The 11,628-nt window shown below is 49.3% G+C and overlaps 1 pseudogene; it reads right to left on the bottom strand.

Annotated features, from left to right (window-relative positions):
• Positions 1-268: 268 nt before the first annotated feature.
• Positions 269-606, bottom strand: LOC149872564 (microtubule-associated protein 1 light chain 3 beta-like; annotated as a pseudogene).
• Between the last annotated feature and the right edge of the window lie 11,022 nt (positions 607-11,628).

Genomic DNA, 11,628 nt, shown 5'->3' with positions numbered 1-11,628 from the left:
GTCCCCTCTGCCGACAGCACATCTGCCACCTGCGGGAGCCCGCTGTACCCCACCTGCCTCCGGGGGCACGTGGCATTCATGCCAAAAGGGCAGAGCAGAGTCCTGCAGGCTTTGGTACAGATTTCAGCCTGAGCCCTTGAGGAGGAGCAAACCCAGGCAGCTGCTGGGCTCATGCCACCCCTACCCTCCACACTGGTTTGCAGTCCCAGGGTGAAGCCATCCCCAGAGACAGCAGGCAAGTTAAGGGCCACACAGCTGTGGAGGAGCTTCAGCCACCAAACATGACCTGGGAGGCATAGGTCAGGTAGAGGAAACTGTCCTCACCCCGGTTGTCACAGTCCACCTCCCCCACGGCCGTGGTCAGACTGGGCAGGCCTCAATTGTTCAGCACCAGGTAGGCGGCCTGCGTGAAGGTCAGGGAGAGGCGTGTGGCTCCAGGGTGACTATGAACAGGGAAACCAGGGACTCACTCTGATCGGAAGTTGGCAGATGCTTCTCCTTCTGGAGCTGCTTCACCACCAGGATCTTGGTGGGGTGCCTGGTATGAATTTCAGCCACTCCCCTCATCCTCTTCAAGGGGTGACAGCTGCTCTTTTGGTGCTGCATCTTCCAGGGCAGCCTGGAACAGCCCAGACCTCCCCCTGTAAATCAGCTGAGCTGGTCCAACAAAAGACTTATTTGGAAATTAGACAAAATGCTCAAAAATTCCATTTGAATGTGAATTTCTTTGTTCTTTCCAGGAAATAAGACTGACATTCCCTCTTTAATCACTTTAATGGATTTTTAAAAATTATTGTTCCACATTTAATTACTTCTTCCTTGAAAGTGACTGAATGCTATTGGGCAGGAGTGCTTAATGTCTGGCCCGCAGGCCACATCTGGCCCATAGCACCATGTCATCTGGCCCAGAGATCAAGAAATTTGGTAGTGGGAGAGCAGTAGCACCACTCCGCTGCTACTGCGTTTCTGAACCCACAGGGAGTCCCATGTTTTGTGGTGGATCCAGCACCCAATCTCAGTGTGCAAGGCTGAATGGGGGTAATTCTGGGTACCAGGGCCTGATCCCTGAGTGTGGGCAGTGGGAGGGGGCAGCACCAGGTCCCAGCATCCAGTCCTGACATGTGGAGGGGGTGATGCCAGTCCCCCAGAATCCAATCCTTGTGTGGGGGGGACAAAAGTGAGTGGTACTGGGGCAGTCATTTGGCCTGTGGAGCCAAAAGGTTGAGTACCACTGATATTGGTTATCATCATCATCGTTCCTCGGAGCTGTTTACCACTTTCACTGGTAATCCAGAAGGTGTGTTGTGTCCCACCCAAGGTTTACATAATGTTAGATTAGCATCTTGGTGACCCCTTTAATACATAGGCTATTTTATCTTGTTTGAAACTTTGTAGCTAGAGCTTGATTTATAGCTGGGACATGTCTTGTGCCATAAAAAGAATGTTATTAACTTAAGAAAGGAATGCTCATGTATAATAACTTTATAAAACACCAAAATTGCCTATTATGAATGCTTTTTTGTTCAAATATTGCATCCTTGATTTTAGAAGGACAGTACCACGTTATTGGTCTGTTCATATTACTTGTTATGATGTTCAGTTTCTGTGTGATTTGCCTGAGAGTTAGAGGTTCTCTGAGCTAAACAGATTAAATATATTATTATTATTATTATTATATTATAATATAGTAGCAAAATGACCGTCATGAATGATGGGGGGAGGAGAAGCGGGAAGAGAGACCTGCGTCCGGCTCCGCATCTTCCCGCTGCTGCTCTGAGTGCTTCCCCACTACCCCCACTGCTGCCACTTCAGGTCCTGCCCTACTCCCTACCCCATCCTGCCATCATTCTGGGTCGTGTCCCACTCCTCCTGCCACCCTGGGTCCAGTCCCGCTCCACGTGTGGGAGGTTGTGGTGTGTGGCTGAGCGGGGGGGCATGGCCCAGGGAGCATTCTCCGGCTGTGGAGAGGGGCCCCAGTGTGTGACACAGGGCACGTGGGGGGTGGAACATGCCAGGACATGGAAAGCAGCTAATCCTGGGGTGTGGCATGGGGAGGGTGTGGCAGGGGGTTGTGGTACATGACCAAGGGGCATGGAGAGGAGAGTGGCCATGGTGTGGGGACACAGGAAACACCCACTGACTGTGGCTGCATGGCATGGGCAGCAGCCCCAGGGTGTGGCATGCAGTGCATGGGCAGTGTGGTGTGACAAGTGGCTGCAGGCTGTGCCTGCACAGCACAGAGAGTTGCCCCAGGGTGTGGTGCAGGGGTGTGCGGTGCATGGCTGCAGCAGGAGATGTGGCACATAACTGCAGGGCATGGCATGGGAAGCAGCCATGGTATGGGAACATGGGGAACACCTACCAGCTGCATGGCATGGGCAGCAGCCCCAGGGTGTGCCATGGGGTCCTAAGTGCATGGCACAGGGAGTGGCCACAGTGTGGGCTGCAGTGGGGGGGGGGGGTGCAGCGCATGGAGCGATGTGCAATGTGGGTATTTGGGGCGGGGGTGCACACAGCGCAGTGCATGCCATGCAGGCATACATAGGGAGTGGGATGTGGCTGCAGGGTGTGGTGCGGGGAGTGCCTGCCAGCTGCAGCTGTGTGGCACAGGGAGTGGCCCTGGGTAGGATGCAGGGCTTGCAGGGGATGGCATGCAGCTAAGCAGCATGGTGTGGGGAGCAGATATGGCAGAGCAAACACCCACCTGCTGTGTGACGTGGGGCATGGCCCTAGGGTGTGGCACATGGCATGCACATGGAGCCAGGGGCACGGCTGAAGGGTGCTGCATGGGGGGAAGATGCAGGGAGTGTGCCATGGCTGCATGCTACAGCCAGTGGATGCTCCCATGCTCCCTGTGTGACACCTTGTGGCTGCACAGCCCCACCTCCCCCCACCCAGTACGCCCGGCAGCTGCAGCTGGCAGTCACTCCCTGTGGGATGAGGTGAGGGAATGCCCCCATGCCGGATGTCCACGCGCTGTGCATGCCCCATGGCTGCAGCCAGCGAGCATGCAGGGGGCATGGCATGCGGCTGTGGGATGCCGTGCGGAGAGTGGGCACCGGGGGCATGCCCCACTCCACATGATTGTCATGCAGCCAGTGGGCATGGCCCTTGCACCCCCATGCCAGTTCCCACAGCGCCACACCCCGCTACCTAGCAAAAACCTTAACTCAGGGTGATGGTGTTAACTCTGGCAAAATTTAAGTCAGAATGGTCAAAAAATATTGTGGTGTTAGTCCTGTAGTTATTATAGTTAAATGCAGGTCTCTTAGTCAGATTCATAAAACAGATTCTAGCCTTCTTGAGTGTCTTGAATTGAGTGCCTCCAGCGCTTCACTATCAGTCATTTCTACACCAGAGTTAAAAATACCACACCTGAGTTAAGGTTTTTAGCTAGAGCTAATACAGTCTGCAGGGCTGAGACACAGAAAAGTGACATGACCAGGAATAGCTAACAAATAGCAAAATTACAGAAGAAGGGATAGTTTGAATACTGGAAAATCAAAACAATTAAAAGGATAGAGGTGCACTAATCCCTGTAGGGTAGAGAGAGATTAGCAGAAATTAGGGAGACAATAATGATCTATGAAGTAAACTGACTCTCTCAGCATTACCTGAATAGAAATGCCACTGCCTCTCTCAGGCAGTTGGTTTTAAAGTTTGGGTGGAATATGGATCAAAGGGAAATCCAACTGTACCTCCACTGGATCCTCCCCTGTCTGCATCTTAGATTTCTCTCTGAGAAGGTGTGGTGTTTGCAAGTCAAGGCTTTAGATTATCTCCCGATTCCTTTTGCTCCATTTTCATATGCAGTCTTCAAAGCAAAAAGGAACCAATTGCTCAGTGACACTTGTACTCAGAAGAACGAAGTTCTAATTAGAAGGCACTGGCAAGAAGAAAATGGAGATTAATGCAAGATCCATACAACAAACTGCATCTTTTAGGAGAAGAGAGCAGCTCAGCATATTTAGATTACTCAAGAGAGGCTGAAGAGGTGACTTGAACACTGTCTGGCAGTCCCTTCACCTGGTAGAGAGTTCTCAAAGCAGGCGGCCTTTCAATCTTGAAGGCAAAAGTATGGCCAGATCCAGCACTGAGTGCTAGAGAAGGTTGAACAAGAAAGAGACAATTGTATGTACATGTGTAATACCAGTTGTAAGGTTATGACTAACAGTGATGTTTAATCAACCTAAAAATCATTTGACCATTCGAATTCAGTATTGCTAGATAAAAATAGAGAGTAATTCTAATTTACCTGCTTGGAAAAAGAAAATTATGTGGCCTAAGGACATTTATTCCTATTTTGAGAGAGGTTGATCTCAGCGTGTATCTGGAATAATTAGCAGTGTATGAACTGGCGTGGTTAAGATAAGAACAGATCTACACCTTCCCTGAACACTTGCACTACCCCTGAGCTTGAAACTTTCCTGCTGTTGTTTAGAACAGGAACTGCAGGTGTTGAAACCAGGAAGACTGTCCAATCATATTCGGTCTGACACGTAGGAATGGAAAGTAAACCTTCAAACATTAAGCCAATGGAAGGTTTCTGTCTGTAAAATGGAAGCAGTTGGTGTAGAAACAAGCCTTCCCCTGTAGCATTTTTAGCTCTAAGGTTTTTACAGAACTGCTCCATTTCAGGGGAAGCCAAAAGCCAAAATGGAATAGGGAGAAAAGAAAAAACAACTTCCATTATCATCAAAGAGGAGCAATCTGAAAAAATGAATCACCATTTCAGGAGAATCTGCATTAACTTTGAAAATGAAAATTAGCTTTAATAAATGGGATCCTTTGCAACATTGCTTGGATTTGCTTTATTTGACTCTGCATCTTGAAACAGGATAGTTCATCAGTTTTTAATAGATATTTTAACCAGACCATGCCACTTGAAATACTGACAGGATGATAATACTGGCCTAAATGAACAGTGGAGAGCAAACGAAAGACTGATCTAACCAAAGAGTCCAGTCTCATGCCTGAAACAAAGAGGTTAAAAAACTTTGTATTTAAACTTCAAATAAGCCTTCCAAACTTTTTGGTTTGTATCAGACCTGAATCTTGAGGATTGTTTTCTATTCCTGAGATGAGTGCTGAAAAACTGAAGCTTTTCTTTCTATGTTTCAGGAGTTTAGGTTGGACAGGGGTCTTTTGATCTATGCTAGATTTCTATGTTTGTCCCAAGAAAATGAAGTCAGAATGGTCACCACTAGCATCTACTCCTATTGCTGCTGGATAGGAAGGGCCTGTCTTCCCCTTTCCTCATATTCACGGGTCCCCTAATATCTTCCATGTGCAGCCACTGGCTATGAATCCACACCTTGAGAAACTAGGATACAGACAGTAGAAGAACAAGGAAACTACATTAAAAAATACATGAGAGGAAAGTAGAAATCTGCAGCAGAGACACGTGGGAAGAGACAGGGGAAAGAAAAGAGGAACCCCATGACATGGGGAAGAGGATGAAGGAAGCAAATGAGGTAGCAGGGAGAGAGGGTACCACTGAGAAGAGATTGAGGAGTGAACTTCAAAGACCAGGATGAAAAATACTGCACGAGAGAAGCCTAAAGTAGGAGGAGGTCCATTGGGCAACCCACTTAAAAAAGACGAGGAAAGTAGAGGACTCAATTCTGTCTTATGGAGAAGCAAAATATTTTTACTATGCTTACAAATGTGCTTGCAAGACCACAAGAGCAGCAAATGTATTTTTGTTATGCACGGATACTCCAGAGATCCCTAGCCAGGAGACAGCCAGTCTCAGTGTTAGGGATAAGCAATCTGGTGGGATAGCTACTCCCACTGGGTCTAAAAGTAAAAAAGGCTGTCACCATGAACTTCAGTGAGCCAGCAAAGCACCCCGAATCTTTACAAACAGCCTGAAAACCACATGAGTTTCAAGGATCTCATCTCAGTACACTTTGTGGGGGCCTTAAATGAAAATAGCCACACATACTAGAGCTACTCCCAGGACCTTGGGTTATTTGGAAAATTATCCCTGGATGGATGAAAGGTGCCAGCTGCTGTCCATTATCATTTATCACTTGCTACTCATCTTTCTGCACCTTTGTAAAGATAATTGCGTGTGCTTATGAGGTCTCTTGAAGGAACTTCCACTGGATCTAATACTCTTTTCCTGAATTATTATTATTTATGATACTTCTATGTTCACATATGCGCACATGCAAACACATGTCCTGGGGCATGTCAGAAAGCTAAACAATTTCTAAAGTTTTGGGGGTTTGGTTTTTTGGGGATTTTTTTTTTAAATGGTTATCCAATGGTGGCTCCTCTTTTAAGGGTAAGAATATCCCTTTGTCTTCCAGTCCATTCACGATCCAGAACGCTTCTCTCCTCTGACGCAGGATGCAAGGCATTAACATCCCAGCTTGGCAAGGAGGAGAAGGAGAGTGGGAGAAGGCCTCAGTGGGTCTATGGAGGTCTGAAGGGCCGAACACGAAAGCATCACCGGCATCTCGGCATGCTATGACATGTGGGTAGCAGCAGTGTCGCCTCATGCTCTCCTCAAGGTATTTCCCAGATACCACTCTCCTATTGTGATACAGAAACTGCAAGATGGAAAAAGCCATGTAGCCATGCTTATACATGCGCCTCCATTAGGAATGGTGTCTCGAGGCAGGCTTTGGCTTCCTCAACCATGACCAGCACATCATGACGAGAGACATGCTTGGATGGGACGGGCTCCACCTTTCCCCAAAAGGTAAGCATGTGTTTTCTTCTAGGTTGGCGGACCTCCTCCGGCGGGCTTTAAACTAAACTCATTGGGGGAAGGGGAAGACGAGGGTGGAGGAATCATTGGAGTGCCAGACCAAGCAACTCCCACAAGTACAGCCCAGCCTAGACCAACGAGCAAAACGTATACACAGGTAAGTGACAAGGGCCAGGGCAATACTGTGATTAGGGGGCCAGTACACACATCCACAGGAGGCCTCAAATGCCTCAAATGCCCATAGCATGGGAAAAAAGCAGGAGGAACTCACCCTCCTGGTAGCTGACACCAGTGGGGATCACTGAAATGTGGTGGGACTCAACACACAACTGGGTGGTTAATGTCAAGGGCTATAGGCTGTACAGGAGAGACAGGACAGGGAAGAAAGGTGGGGGTGTGGCACTCTACATTAAGGAGGAATACCCATCCTCATTGATTAATAAAGAATCAGAGGAGGGGCACTCTAAAGTGCTTTGGGTTAGATTACAGGGCAGTTGAGGGGAAAGAGACTTAACAGTAGGGGTCTACTACAGACCTCCCAACCAAGGGGACAAGCTCAACCAAGAATTCTTAGGTCAGCTCACGGAGGTAGTGAAGTCTAAGGATGTGGTAGTCACAGGGGACCTGAACTTTCCAGACATCTGCTGGGAAGAGCAGCCAGCCAGGTCTGACCGCTCACACAGGTAACTAGCCAGAATGCAGGACCTCCATCTAACCCAGGAGGTGCCCAGCCCCACCAGGGGAGATGCCTTGTTGGACCTGGTGCTGGCCACGGGAGATGACCTGGTGAGGGGGCTGCGGGTGCTCGACCACCTGGGCCACAGTGATCATCACCTGCTGGAATTCACCATCCAGCACAAGGTGGCAAAGGCCTGCAGCAAGGCAGCAGCCCTAGATTTCAGGAGGGCAGACTTCACTGACCTAAGGAGAATAGTCGGGGATGCACTGAGGTCCCAGAGGGGAGGGGAGCCAGGTGTCCAAGGAGAGTGGTCGCTCCTCAAGGAGACGATCCTCCAAGCCCAAAGGGAGGTAATCCCAACGAGGATCAAAGGGAGCAGGAGGACACAAAAGCCCCCATGGCTCGCCAAAAGCATCCGGGAATGTCTCCTAGCTAAAAGGGAGGCGTACATCCAATGGAAAAGAGGGGACATCACCAGGGATGACTATACTGTAGTCGCGCGGGGATGTAGGGGGGCAGTCAGGAAGGCCAAGGCAGAGATGGGACTGGGACTAGCTTCCCGGATTAAGGACAATAAGAAGTCCTTCTTTAAATACATAGGGGGTAAAAATAAGGTTCCGGGTAATGTGGATCCCCTGCAGGACACACTAGGAAATTTGGTTGTCACACCAGACGATAAAGCCAACATATTTAATGATTTCTTTGCCTCCATCTTCCTAAGCAGGGACCGGAACAGCCACCCCCCCACTGGGCCCCCCTCAGGCCCCAGGGGAGGCACACCTGGGAAACTATAGGCCAGTTAGTCTCACTTCGATCCTAGGCAAGCTGTTCGAGAAAATTATGCTGGCACACATCCAGGAGGGGCCAGCAGGGGACTGCATGCTTAGGGGCAACCGACACCGGTTCACCAGTGGCAGGTCCTGCCAGACCAACCTGGTGGCCTTCTACGACCAGGTCACCAAATCCTTAGATGCAGGGGCAGCAGTGGATATAGTCTTCCTGGACTTTCAGAAGGACTTTGACACGGTCTCTCACCCCGTTCTCATTAAAAAACTGGGGGGCTGTGGTGTCAACACCCACACAGTCAATTGGGTCGCCAACTGACTGGAGGGCTGCACCCAGAGAGTGGTGGTGGATGGGTCATTTTCGACCTGGAGGGATGTGGGCAGTGGGGTCCCCCAGGGCTCGGTCCTCGGGCCCGCACTGTTCAACATCTTCATCAGTGACTTGGACAAGGGGGTAAAAAGCACCCTGTTCAAATTTGCCGATGACACTAAGATGTGGGGGGATGTGGGCACGCTAGAAGGGAGCAATAGGCTACAGTTGGACCAAGACAGGTTACAGGGGTGGGCGGATGAGAACAGGATGGGATTCAACACCGACAAGTGCCAAGTAATGCACATGGGGAGGAACAACCGGCACCATCCCTACGGGCTGGGGAACTCCTTTCTTGTCAGTACGGAGGCAGAAAAGGATCTTGGAGTCATCACTGACTCCAAGATGAACATGGGCTGGCAGTGTGGGGAGGCAGTCAGGAAGGCCAACCGCACCTTGTCCTGCATCCACAGATGCATCTCGAGCAGGTCCAGGGAGGTGATCCTCCCCCTCTATGCGGCACTGGTCAGGCCGCAGCTGGAGTACTGCGTCCAGTTCTGGGCACCGCACTTCAAGAGGGATGTGGACAACATGGAGAGGGTCCAGAGGAGGCCACTCGCATGATCAGGGGACAACAGGGCAGGCCCTCCAAGGAGAGGCTACGGGACCTGAACCTGTTCAGCCTCCACAAGAGAAGGCTGAGGGGGATCTAGTGGCCTGTTACAAACTAGTCAGGGGGGACCAGCAGGCATTGGGGGAGTCCCTGTTCCCTCAAGCACCACCAGGAGTGACCAGGAATAACGGTCACAAGCTGGCAGAGGATGGATTCAGACTAGACATCAGGAGGCGCTACTTCACAGTCAGGGCGCCTAGGGTCTGGAACCAGCTTCCAAGAGAAGTGGTGCTGACTCCTACCCTGGGGGTCTTTAAGAGGAGGTTAGACGAACACCTTACTGGGGTCATTTGGCCCCAGTTTTCTTTCCTGCCATGGCAGAGGGTTGGACAAGATGATCTACTCAGGTCCCTTCCGACCCTACCAACTATGAAACTATTAATATCCTGGCCACCCAAAAAAACAGACTTTAACCTTTTGGCTCATTATAATCTGCCTGCTAATCTCCCTACATTTGTGAACAGTTCCCCCGTGAACAGTTTTGCTCGCCCACTTATCAGGTTACCCTTCCTACTGCATCTCAGTTGTGTTCCAGCGTATCTTGATAATGTCTCTTGGCTCTTTTTACAACTCTGCTCCCTTCTTTCAGCAGAATATGCTTTTATTTACACATGGATTTTTTTTCCATGGGTTATTGCTCTGTTCATTATTTAGCGTCTGCTCCATTTCCCAGACCTGAGAGAGAGTACCTCATGCTCAAAAGCTTCTCCAAAAATCTCTCCCAACCATGCAGTTGGTCAAATGAAAAAAAAAAATCATTCTTTAAAAATATCCTTGCTTCTCACATTTCCTGGACTGTCACAGCTGCAGCACTCCAAGACTATATTAATATGTAAAATCAATACTTGAAGCTGAGAGTTTATCACCACTAGATGGCATCTGAATACTTCACTGCTAAGTCGTTGAGTGCCGCGTGCTACAAGAGAGTGAAAACTTTCTAGTGGACTTTTCTCAAATGGAAGATAATATATTTTGTTCGTTTCAAATGCAAAAAGTCAGCATTTCACTCGAACGATGCACAGAGAAGCAAAACCAATGTTGAACAGTTACCTGGCTACCTTCATAAGTAGCCTCTCCCTTCATATCCTTGTTCCTAAAGGTCCCACATGTCCATGATATCCTCGAGAGCTCAGTGATTCTCAACTTTTTTTTTTTTTTTAAACCAGGACCCATTTGTAAACCTCAATGGCCAGTCCTGACCCAATGCCCCTCACTCCTGACCCACACCCCCAGTGTGTGGGGTGGGAGAGGGGTGTAGGGGCACGGGGACCTCCAAGCAGCCCCTCACAGGCAGGAACTCTGCCAGGCTGCAAGGCTGTTTCCCACATTTTTCTCCTTTAAAGGAGAACCCATTTTTAAAGTCTGTTTGTGACCCTTTCATATATTCGTGCACCCCACTTTTGGGTCGTGACCCCCAGGTTGAGAAACGCTGCTCTAGCTCACCCACAACATATGCGGGGGAGCACTGGGAAAAGCCTTGACCTGTGTTTGCAGGAAATCAGACAGAAGTCTCATGCTGGCTCTTTCTGAGCTTAAGAACCTATTAATTAAACCGTGAAGTTAATTGAGTTCTCACATCCAAAGGGGAATTCCCCTCATTTTAAACTCCTTACTAAATTCAAATGATTTTGCCATTCTCCAGAATAACTGCAGCTACAAACAAGTCAACTTCAGGCAAAAGGCCCAAATGCAAACGCTCCTTCAATGGTCCCAGGGGTGACAAGTGAGAGAGTGAGGCTGGCCTGGGCCTTATAAAGGATGATTGAGCAAACGGGGCTTTGGCCTGGCACTCGCGACCCAAATACAAGTCCTGACTCAGACGCACACTTCCTGCAAGTGGATCCACCCTGTGCTTCAGCTCCACATGTGTAAACTGGGCACAGCACTGGGATATAAGAGTTGTACAACCAGAACTAGGCAGGATAGTTTCATGGTTGTTAGGGGCTGGAAGGGACCTTCCAGTTCGGATTTTCGGTTTTGGTTAGAAAACACCAGTTTGTCAAAACTGAAACTTTTTATAGGAACATAGCAGCTTCAGGAGAGGTTTCCTAGATCCAGATGGAGCCCAGAAGCATACCCGCAGTAGGATACCCAGTAGCTCAGTCAGTAGGGCATTCACCTGGGGTTTAGGTCAGGAGACAGGTCCTCATTCCCTTCCCTGCTGGATTTGGCCTGGTAATTTAAGTCTCCGTTTCTCACAGTTCAGGTGAATGTCCTGCCCACTGGCTATTCAGATCATCTAGAAGAAGCGGGATAGCGAAAAAAAAAATTCGGTCTCTGATTCAGGTCAAAGAAGGAAACCTCTTGAAATTGATTTTTTTTTTCCCCCCAGGACAGGACAACAGCTTCCTGCCCCACTCTCTCAATAGGTATGCCCTCCACTGGACACAAGCATTTTAACATCGACACAAGCAGAGCGGAGGGTTGGACTAGGTGACCTCTCAAGGTCCTTGCCAGCCC

Source organism: Crocodylus siamensis, chromosome 1, assembly GCF_052110815.1.
Source record: "Crocodylus siamensis isolate JL-2025a chromosome 1, ASM5211081v1, whole genome shotgun sequence".
NCBI classification, from domain to species: domain Eukaryota; kingdom Metazoa; phylum Chordata; order Crocodylia; family Crocodylidae; genus Crocodylus; species Crocodylus siamensis.
Note: the sequence above shows the minus strand (reverse complement) of the source record. Positions and strands in the feature narration are given on the sequence as shown.